Source organism: Psammomys obesus, unplaced genomic scaffold (genome assembly GCF_907164565.1).
Source record: "Psammomys obesus unplaced genomic scaffold, mPsaObe1.curated_primary_1811, whole genome shotgun sequence".
Taxonomy (NCBI): Eukaryota; Metazoa; Chordata; class Mammalia; order Rodentia; family Muridae; genus Psammomys; species Psammomys obesus.
In genome coordinates this window covers 10,378,856-10,390,500 of record NW_026585504.1, presented here as the reverse complement: position 1 = coordinate 10,390,500, position 11,645 = coordinate 10,378,856, and positions in this window count along the sequence as shown.

The following is an 11,645-nucleotide window of genomic DNA, read 5'->3' as shown; positions in this document are numbered from 1 at the left end:
ACATCAAAGTCATGTACTTACAGTGCATGGAAGATAAGGATGGCACATCTACTTTGGCTCCCAAGATGGGTCCCCTGGTTCTGTCTAAAAACAGTTGATGATGAGATTGCCAAGACAATCAGTGATTGGAAAGTCTGAGGATTACAGAGAACAAACAGGCCCAGATTAAGGTGGTACCCTCTGCCTCTCCCCTGATTATCAAAGCCATCAAAGAGCTGTGGAGACAAAAAGAGGCAAGAAAAAAAATTAAGCACAGTGGAATTTCATCACTCTTGATGAGACTGCCAACACTTCCTGACAGTTGTGGCAACTCTTCACTCAGAGAACTTTCTAGAACTATCGAGGTCCTGGGTACTGCATAGTCTGAGGGCTGCAATGTGGGTGGTTACCACCTTCACAACATCATAGGTGACGTCAGCAGTGCTGCAGCAGAGTGCCCAGGTAGTTAACAAGAGAAAAACATTTCAATAAAAGATCATCTGGCAAATAAAGAAATAGACAGATATATAAATAAATAAAAAATGCTGGACTCAGTGGGTGTCTGGGAACTGTAATTCCATTACCTTGAAGGCAAGATGGAGGCGGAGAGAGGAGGCTTACCCAGGTGTTCAAGGGTCAGCTGGCCTCGAATACTCAGTGCACAAGCATATTCAAAAAAGATCCCGCCTCCACACAGAAGGCGGCAAGACAGGACTTTTATATGTTCACTGTGGCATTCATGACAGACACGGTCACACAGACACACAAATAAGTAGATCTTTAGGAAGGAATTGCCTCCATGCACTCCCAGCACCCATGTAACAAGCTGGGTTTCTTAATCCCAGCTCCAAAGGACATGGAGGAAAGCTTGCTGGTTTTCCAGCCGACTGGAGAAAAAGTCAGCTCCAGGTTCAGAGAGAGACCTTGCCTCCAAGGAACAGACGGTAGCAGAGGAGGGCACTGATGTACTTTTCTGGTCTCCACCCCTATGCACAAGTGCCTGTCCACACAGGTGTGCATGTAATTCACACACGCAGATCTACAGCAAATCCTGCCTCAGATGCACATAACAGAAGAGCATTCCTAAAAGCCACAGACGTTTTGGTAAATAAAGTCCAAATTATGACTAGAATAAGCTTACAGAAAACCGTTTTTTAAAAAGGCGTGGAAGCCAGGCATGGTGTTGCATCCCTTTAATCTCTGCACTGGGAAGGCAGAGGCAGACAGATCTCTGTGAATCTGAGGCTAGCCTGGTCTACATAGTGAGTGACCACTCTCTCTACTCCTATTCATTCAATGTAGTGCTTGAAGTTCTAGCTAGAGTAGCAAGATAAGAAAAGGAGATAAAAGGAATACAAATAGGAAAGGAAGAAATCCTATTATTATTTGCAGATATGATTCTGTACTTAAGGGACACAAAAAAGGGCCCCAGGAAATTCTCAGATCTGATAAACACTCTCAGCAAACTGTCAACTTATAAAATGGGCCTTTAAAATCCAGTAGCTTTCCAATAATTAACATGCTGTGAAAGAAACCAGAAAGGACTGGTTAGTCCATTTACAGTTTCCTAAACAAACAAACAAACAAACAAACAAAAAACAAACCTCAAACCAAAGCAACAGTGTTGGAATAAACCTAACCAATTAAATGAAAGACCTCTACAGAAAAAATTCACAGCACTTAAGATATACATTGAGGACAATAGAAGATGGAAAGAAAATAGAAAGACTCGGCAGGAGCGATGCTGTGAAAACGGCCTTGCAGGTGTAATGTAATCCCCATCAACATTGCAGCGCTGTGAGTGACTAAGTACAGCAGGCACCTTCAGAGGCAGATTGCCTCTTCAAGATAGGCTTTGCTTTTAGTTTCAATTATGGCCAGGCGGTGGTGGTACACCTGGCGGCAGAGGCAGGCATATCTCTGAGTCTGAGTCCAGCCTGGTCTACACCAGTGACTTCCGGGGTAGCCAGGACTACACAGAGAAACCCTGTCTCAAAAAAATAAATTGAAGAAGAAGAAGAAGAAGAGGAGGAGGAGGAGGAGGAGGAGGAGGAGGAGGAGGAGGAGGAGGAAGAAGAAGAAGAAAAGGAGAAGACGACGAAAGAAAAAGAGGAGGAGGAAGGGTAGGAGGAGGAGAAGAACAATGAGAAGACTGGGCATGTGCTGGAATGTCCCTACCCCAAAGTACCTCCCTATATGAATACATATGAAATTCCTCACCCCTTCCTTGCTTGGGGAGAGCATTGTTTTGGAAACAATCGCCATGCTCTCATTGCCTGCTGCAGGAGAGCAATCTTTCTCCTTTGTTTCATGACTGCTGTGCTTATTCTGGCTTTGTATTCAACAAGAAGTGAGCCCATTGTGTTCATTGCAACACCGTTTGTCAAAGACACTGAAACAAACAAACAAACAAAGAAACAAACCTTAACATTCATACGGGTGCCAGGGAAAAAGAGGAGTGATTTGACATCAAAATGAAAGTTTTTCATTTGATGCTGGGTACATATGACAGTGCTTCAAAGAATCTTTGCAAGCTGAAGAGAAGTTAATGTCTATAACATAAAAGTGCTTCCTTCCAATCAGAAAAAAAGGAAACAAGATTGTACAGACAATTGTGTATGCACCTGTGGGAATGTTTCCTGCCTAAGAACCTCCCCCAGGCAATCTTACAGGCAATTCCTCACCCTTCCTGTTTGGGGAGAGCATTGCTTTGGAAATAGCATGTAAGTAGGTGCTTTTAGACAGAAAAATAGTAATTTCAGGACAAACCATATATTGTCCCATTGTCAATTTATTAAAAATAACCTGGAATGTTATAGTGTTTATGTTTGAACTAGCTGGATAGAAATTCTTTCAGAATTCATGGTTTGACCACAATATCCTATCATCCATCTATCTATCTATCTATCTATCTATCTATCTATCTATCTATCTATCCATCCATCCATCCAGTCTGTCTATCACGCTAACGGGTCAATTAGCACTCACTATGAATGGTTTTTATTTTGGTTGTTATTAGAGACAGGGTCTCTCTCACTAGCCCAAGCTGATCTTAACTTCACTGTATCAGAGACTGGGTTCAGAGTGATCCTCCTGCCTCAGCCTCATGAGTGCCTCATTTATGGTCACATGAGTCACTATGCCTGATGTAAGCTGATACTCATCGAAGTTACATACTTATATGATATTGAGTGGAAAAACAAAACCAAACAACCCTGGCTTTAAAATATTTACTGAAGCTGAGCCTAGTGAACAATTATAATCCCAGCACTCAGGAGACTGAGGCAGGAGGATTACAAATTTGAGGTCAGCCTGGGCATACATGGACAGCTTGTTTGAAAACAAAGTTTCCAAGAGGTGCTAAGTAGTGGCTGTCGTTTATCTGAACACTGGGCCTGTTGCTAACAATTCGCTCACATCCTTAAAACTTCTTTAAGGGGCTGGAGAATGGTTCAGCGGTTAAGAGCATTGTCTGCTCTTCCAGATGGTCCTGAGTTCAATTCCCAGCAACCACATAGTGGCTCACAACCATCTGTACCCTCTACTGCCCTCTTCTGGCTTGCAGGTGCACAGCAGATAGAGCACTAATGCATAAAATAAATATAATCTTAAAAAAAACAAACTTCATTCATTAACAAACAAACTTTAAGTGTTCTTAATCACACACACACTCTAAGCAAAGATGAACTTTTCACTTTCAACTTTTAATGGGGAATACGGAAAAAATGTTTAAAGTGAAATCTCTCACTGGAAGAATAGAGCTGGCGTTTTCCTCACTGTACTGAAAATGTGCACTCCCTGGGCACACTTGAATGTGTACACTCCCAATTTCCTTCTTTGCCCTTGTTTTAGTCAACCGAGCAGCAGCACCCAGCTGATCATGACTGCCTGACAGTCTCTCTCCCAACTGTCAAGCCACTGTTTCTTTTGGTAGCCCCTCCCCTTTTGCAAACAGTATCTGTTTCCAGTCTTAACATCCTGTTTCAAATTTTATCTCCTGCAGTATCTACTGGTCTCTATGTCTTGCTCCATGCATACTTCCCATAGTGACTAGAATGCTTTTAAAAACAAAAACAAACCCCCACCACACACAAAACTTTACTACTTTAAATAACAAACCAGCATAATCTGGCCTGTCCCACTCAGCCCACATGTACACACTCTCTGCCTGAGCCAATATTCCCAACCACTTGTTTGGTTATTATTATTTTTTTTCCTATTTGAAATTAACCTATTTGCCTCTCCCCCCAGAACTGTGCTCTCTGAAAAAGTGTACTTTGTTCTCTTGGCATTCTAGGGCAGTTCCTGGTACATGTTCGCTCTCGGTGACCAACAAGGCAGGATGTAGAGAAAGCGCGTTCCCTTCTATGTGGCAGAACACAGGGCTTCCTTCTGTAACTGTTTGTGGTATGAAGGTCTCAGAGAAGAAAGGGAATGGTAATGTGTGAAAGGTCAGCCCTTTAGTAGCCACTGAAGCACCTGTCTACAAAATAACTGTCTTCAGAACCCCAGTCACAACAGAAAACTTCAAATAGGTTTCCAGGAAAGTGACAAACTTCCATCATTACTCTAGGAGTTGGGAGCCTACAACTATTAAGTACAACAAAAACATAGTTGGAAAAAAAAAAGCCATGTGTACATATTGTCTTAGTTAAGGTTTCTGTTGCTGTGGTATACAGCATGACTCAAAGCAATCTGAGGTGGAAAGGGTTTCTTTTATCCTTCCCAGGTAACAGCTTAGTACAAAGGGAAGTCAGGGCAGGAACTCAAGCCAAGCAGGGACCTGAAGGCATCTGATGCTGAGGCCATGGAAAAGTGCTTACTGGTTCATCCCTCATGGTTTGCTGAGCCTGCTTTCACACCCAGGACCACCATATCCAGGATGGCACTGATAATCAAGACAGTATTTTACAAGACAATACTGCCTACAAGCCAATCCGATAGTCATTTTCTCAATTGAGAGTCCCTCTTCACAAGAGTCTAGCTTGTGTCAAGTTGAGAAAAAACTAGGCAGCACAGGTACGAACAGCCTTGCTAGGCTGATGGTGTCAACATAACACCATCCAGTCTAATAAGTTGCTAGCCTACAAGTTACACGTCTTGGTAGACATATAAAATGATGCCGGTTTTAGACAGTCAACATGGAATTTTGATCACACAACTGTTAGTCCAAGTTCTTTTGACTTCGGAAAGCTAGCTGACTGGTATTGTATTTTTGAGATTTAGGATTGTATGTAAAGTTATACCCAAGAATCTATTTTGGATATCTAACAAATTCCTAAGTGGTTTCTTGACATCACAGCTCCTAAGATGACCAATTTAGGCCTCCATACTAGGGGCTCGGGAGAGTACAAGCCTAACCTTCTTTGAGTATTGATTCTCTGCTTGGAAATACTCAGCCTCACACGGAAGGAGTAACTCCTACATGACATTTGGGTGTAATTAGTCAAGCCAGGATAGATGACTCAACAGGCTTCCTTGAGGGCAAACGTCTCTACTAGTGCTAGAAGCAATCCTAAAAGAGTAAGAAAAATTTCATCTTCAAAGGACTAAACTTCTGAGCCATATTTCTTGAGAAGCATTCTCAAAACATTCGAGTTATTTTACAGAAGTGTTATGTTGAAATACTCAAACCCATCTTTTGTATCACTGCGCTGTGCTCGGCAGACTTGGTAGGAAGCGGATTTTATCACTTTTATTGCCAATACGGCATCTGTATTTCCAGATGAGTTTAAAACCTCTGGCACCTACCTAAGCATGCCACACGTGCCCTGCACACAGACTGCTTCTCAAGTGTTGACTTGCGGATCTTCTAATTCCATCCTCTGCTGTTCCCAGGCACCTACTTCCTCCTACCCAGTGAGTGAGATGAGCAAAAGCAAAACAAAAATTGCTGCCACGAATTGCATAACGCAAAGAAAAACTTGTTCTATCCATCGCTGTCTTAGTTTGAGAAATAACTGAACACACTAGAGTTCTTGATGCTTTCCTGAGTTGATTAAAATGAATAGCTCTTTTAAAAGTCTCTAAGCTGTCCGTCCAAGCCAGGTAGGGTTACATGGCAAAATCTCTAGGCTGGTCGTGGTGGTGCCTATTACTTCCCAGTTTAGACATTTAGTCTTTGTGTAAATGAGATGGAAAAGTTTGGTCCTTCTTGTTGTTCTTTGGGCTTTAGGGTCTTTCTCACTGTGCTCTGTTGTGTAAGTGGGGATTCTTATGAGTGGGCACATCAGCATTGCCAGGTCAGTAGCTCTACCCAGTCTTGCCTTGGCATGGCTTAAAAACATTCTTTAAGGTTGCTAAGATTTGAAAAGGTGTAATTTTTGAAATCATGGAGAAGGTCCTAGGGTTTTTTTAATGCCCTGAAAATATTGTCTTACATTAAGCATTACAGATTGAATAGGGCTAACACGTCCATTGTTGAAGTTAAATATTTCTCAGAAAGTTACAAATCTGATCAAATTTGATGACTTGCTTTTTTTTTTTTTTTAGTTATATGAGACAGCTGGCTGTCTTGGAACTTGCTCCGTCCGTTGACCAGACTTGCCACAAGCTCAGAGTTCCACCTGCCTGTCTCCTGTTGCTTCCAAATCCTAAAATCTGTTAAGATTTTAAAATCTGTCTTAGGAGAAATTAATATGGTTTTCTATAAGTTGCCTTTTTTAGTACTGTCTGAAAACAGAATAACTGAAAATTCTTTAAGACAGTTGACAACTCTAGGAGCTCTGCAACAAGAATTTGTGTGTACGCACTCACAGAGAGTGAACAGATTTGTGTAAACATCACTTCATGGTCCACATTAATTTTGTCTGGTGTCCACTGCTCGATCCTCATGTTAGTGGGGTGTGTGTGGCAGATGCTGCAAAAGTTAACTGCTGCTGCTGCCACAGGAAGGGGCTTTCCTGCTCTTTCATGAAGACTGTCACAATTCAGGGATCTAGCAGACTCCATTGATTCCAAAATAGAGGCAACTGGGAATGAGTTTGTAATGTCTGCTTTACTAGACATTCGCTTAGAATTTAGGTTTTGTAGAATTGCTTTTTAACTTTTATTTACTTTGGTTTGAGATAGGTCTTCTGCAGCCCAGGAGAGCCTCAAGTGCCTTGTACCTCAAGCTATAACAGCTGACAGCTAATGTCAAATCTTATTTTTTGTTCTATATCTTGGCTCAAATGGTGTTTGTTTCTTTAAAAATGTTAGAGAACTAGCACTGCAGGAGGAAAGCAGGAAGATTGCAGTTCCAGGCCAATGTTAGATCTTAGTTGGAAGAAAAGAAAGACAAGAATGAATGTTAGACATTTTGTAGTCAAAAATCCTTAGGAAAGAACAGAAGCTAAACTTTGTTTTATACTGTCACCTCTTAATAAAGACCTAAATAATTGAAATCCTTTCAGGTTTAACTTAAAAAATAAAAAAGGATTATTTTTCAAAAGCTTTAGTAAAGAAATGATTAGCATAGCTCTGAGGTCCTTCTATGTATCAGAGGCATCTATTAATCAGTGTCAAGATACTGTGTACTCACCAGTGTTTACTGAGGAACTATATAGTCTTTTGATTAAAAGCAAATTGCAACCACTTTTGCCCTTTAAGTACCAAGAACAGATGTTTTTAAACACGGACAAACACATCTTAAATAAAGTAACCAACAGCACGATACCAGCAGCAACTGTGAAAGGGGCTTTGACTACCCCACGAAATCGGGCTCTTAGCTCAAACACAAGGGATTCATGTGTGCTTACAACAGCTATATTCTCACATGAAAAAGTTATGTCACTTTACGACATGAGAATAAACAAACTATTTTGTGCTAACTTAAGAGCAAGAGCAAGACAGAAATTAGCTCTTGCAGTGTATACTTGAAAGTGCTGTAGAACATCAGACTGGTGTGGAGCAGTTCAATCACGTTTAGGAATGAAACAGTGAGATTTCAACTCTAGGAAACCGGCTGCATGGAAAACCCTTCAGGGGAAAAGAAATTCTCAGCTTGCGGGAAGGACTGACACAGGAGGTGGGGCTGGTCACACCACTGAAGCTGCACGGAGCTTCAGTTCTGCTACGACTCTAGGAGTCATTGCACAGTTGCCTAGCTCCGTGCAGGGTAACAAGCACGCTGCCTTCTAGAAGCTTAAGACACCACCGTCAACAGCGAAGGTGGCCCAGAGCTCAGCACTCGGGGAGCTGGACAGCACACGCCCCGAGAGCCTTTGCGTCCTGGTGGTCACATGCACACACCTGATTGAGGCACAGAAACTTGTCATTTTTATTTGGGTAACAAAGGGTCTCCAAATTGTATTGGAAAAATAAATCCTAATTCATATCACTCCTGTATAAAACGTGAGCACACTTTTCACAAATGATTTATGTAGAAGAGAAGAAAATACACATACTTTTATAATATCTTAAACGTTTTATTCCCTACCATTGACATTTTATCTTTTGTCTTCTTTCAGTTTTCTACAATTTCCAACTTATATCTGTATTTAATACTGCTTTATTCTGCTAGACATTAACTGACTTCTTTCCTAAATCTAAGGATTATATAGTTTTAGTATAAATATATATCACATATTTTCGTAAAATTTTGACAAAACCAAATAAGCATGCCTTGTTTTAAGTCCATGCTCTTTCTACTGTTTATAAAATCTGATTTAATGATCAAAATTCTTGGCCGCCACTCTTCAGTCACACAGTCTTCCTCCTGCACTGCCACTCACTGTTTACATAATAATGCGCAATAGAAAAACCAAGGACATTATGTTAATCTTAGTTCCTTCTTTTGACACTGTATGATAATGTGAACTTAAAAAAAAAAAAAAACCAAAACCCAAATACATCCAAAACTCAATACATTCAAATGAGCTGAGTTCTGTCACCATCGAAGGCCACAGTTCATTCTTAACTATACTGCCACTGCACAAAACACTTTAAAATTATTTTGGGATTGCTTTCAAAGCCAGCTGCATATTTTCTGCATTATCTAAATTTAGGTATTTTTTTGAAATTGGTATTTGGTGCCACATAAGGGTGAAGACACACAAACTTGTTAATACTCTTTTCAAACAAGGTATAAACATAAAGTTAGTAGCACGTTACTTAAATTAACTTTGACTGCAATTCTCAAAGAGCAAACCCAAGAGGCTTTGGGCAATGGTTGGTTGCTGGCACGGTCACGATGCAGGTAACATTCACTTCGCTGTCTATGTCTGGCATATTTGTTTAAAGTGACATTCTGAGAGTTAATACGTACTCCTTCTAAAAGAAATACCATTCTTTTAAAAAAAAAAGAATCTTAATCCTTTAAAGTATCACTGTCAAAACAAATGCTATGCAAGGGCTCTGTTAGAAAGTAGTTCTTACTTTATCAATAAACACTAATTTTAAAAACCTGAAAGCAAACAACAGACTTTGCTCTCAGGCCTTTAAATCTTAACTGAAGACAAAATACTCTGACGTTTCTAAGGTACTAAAAAACAAAGAGCAACCCCAAATGTAATAAAAACACATCAAGAAGCAAACTACAATTTCTGAGCTGCACTGTTTATTTCGCTGCTTGAGCCCTGGGTGACAGTGTGCCACTGCAAGTGCGGTCAGCTAACCTTGACTAGCTGCAGGGACAGAAACAGACGGACACAGGATGGAGAATTGACATTTGCAAAATGCAGCAAACATTTTCATTTGTACATGAGAAAAGGAAGTGTTCAAAAGGGTATGAATTTCAAGTTATTGCAGGTTATTTGTGAGAGAATTTCTGCAGGTACAACATGTTTAAATTTAACCAACAGTAGCGTGTCAGTGTATTTAAAATCATGACAAAAATCTTCTCTCTGGTCATGTTGCCCATGACAAATTACTATGGTGTTGTATGTTTAGGGCAAGATGTCAACACAGCATAAATCCCATGGTGTTTTGGTTTTCTTCTGGAGATTAAAGCTGTTTTTCTTGGGATAAATGCAGCAGCAAAACACAAACCAGTTGATCAAAAAAGCACTTCTGCCATAACTCCAATCACTTTCAGGACACACCAACCCACAGGAGTTTTGCCTTTCCAGTCCTTAAGGATCATATCTCTGCACTGTTGCCTTGAGCATGTCTGCAAAGCTTGCTGTCCGTTAAGCCAGTTTACTGACCACAGCCTGGTTCAGGGAATTTAGTTGGTTGGTCCATTTATCTAGTGCAGTATATCGGGCACCACCCCTCTTCTGATGATCCAGTTCAAGAAGCTGGTTGACTTGATCAATTCGGCCATGAATAGTGCTGGAAACAAGTAAGAAAACAAGGTCTCCAGTCATCTCTGCTAAGCATATTCACAGAACACCACATCATCAACTAATATGCACACCACAGCCAAGCAAAACACCATCAACACACACAAAATCAAAACCCCAAACCTGCTTTCCTACTTACACTGAGTGAATTTAGTTTTAGTTATAACATTTATTGCCTTATTACATTCTTAAAACACAGCAGATCTTGGCTCAGCTACCATTCTTCACCAGACTGGCAGCTACATCATGAAAGGTAATGACACCTCCATGCTTTTAAAGCATATCAAAACTGTTTCGTAACAGACAGTGCTTATACCCTATAGCCTGGTCATGGTGGCACTCATCTTTAATTCCAGCACTTAGGAGACAGAGGCAGACAACCCAGCCTACATAGTAAATCCCAGACTAGCCAGAGCTACACAGTGAGAACCTGTCTCACAAACAAACAAAAAGGGGGGGGGGGGGCGGAGAAAGGAGAGTGAAGGGGGGAGAGGGAGAGAAACTATCCAGAAAATTATCATTGCATATATACAAACAGGTGTGTTTATGCCACAACACGCACCTGGGGTTAAGAGTACAACTTTTGGGAGCTGGTTCTTTCTTTTCCCCATGAGATCTTGGGATGTAGCTCAAGTTGTTAGGCTTATGCAGAGTGCTTTAACCTGCTAAGCCATGTCCCTGGCCCAGTAAGTAATTTCTTAGCAGTATGTAAGTCATATATAGAATGAGAAACCTTTCTAAAAAATGACTTGGAACCTTTCTAGAGATCATGTGTTCAGCATTTTCATTCATTTACAAAAGAAATCACTATGTCTTCTATGATAAATCTACAACTGAGTGGCTTTCCTTGCCATCACTGTTCAAATTTTATGGTTAGTGTGGTATCTGAAAGAAGTGGTCCCCACGGGCTCATAAACCGAATATTTAATCCCTAGTTGGAGGAACTATCTGGGAAGGATTAGGAAGTGTGTCACAGTGATGAGCTTTAGGTTTCAAAAGACTTAGAGACATTCCCAGTGACTCCTTTTCTGCCTCCTACTTGTCAATCAAAATGTGAGACCTCAGCTATGTCTCTGCTCCATCATCATGAAGTCTCTCTGAAAGCACAACCCAATTAAATGCTTTATATCTAAGTTCCCTCAGCCTTGGTGTTTTATCACATCAACAGAAAAGTAACTAAGACAATTCCATGCATCCTGCAATTTTAAAAAGTTTCCCAGGGGGTTGAAAAGAGGTGTCAGTGCTTAAAAGCACTTGCTACTCTTCAAGAGGACCTGAGCTTAGTCCCAACACTGATGTTTAGTGGCTTACAACCATCTGTAATTCCAGCTCCAAAGGATCTAGTGTTCACAGGCACTTGCACTCACATACACATAACACACACACAATTAAAAAAAAAAA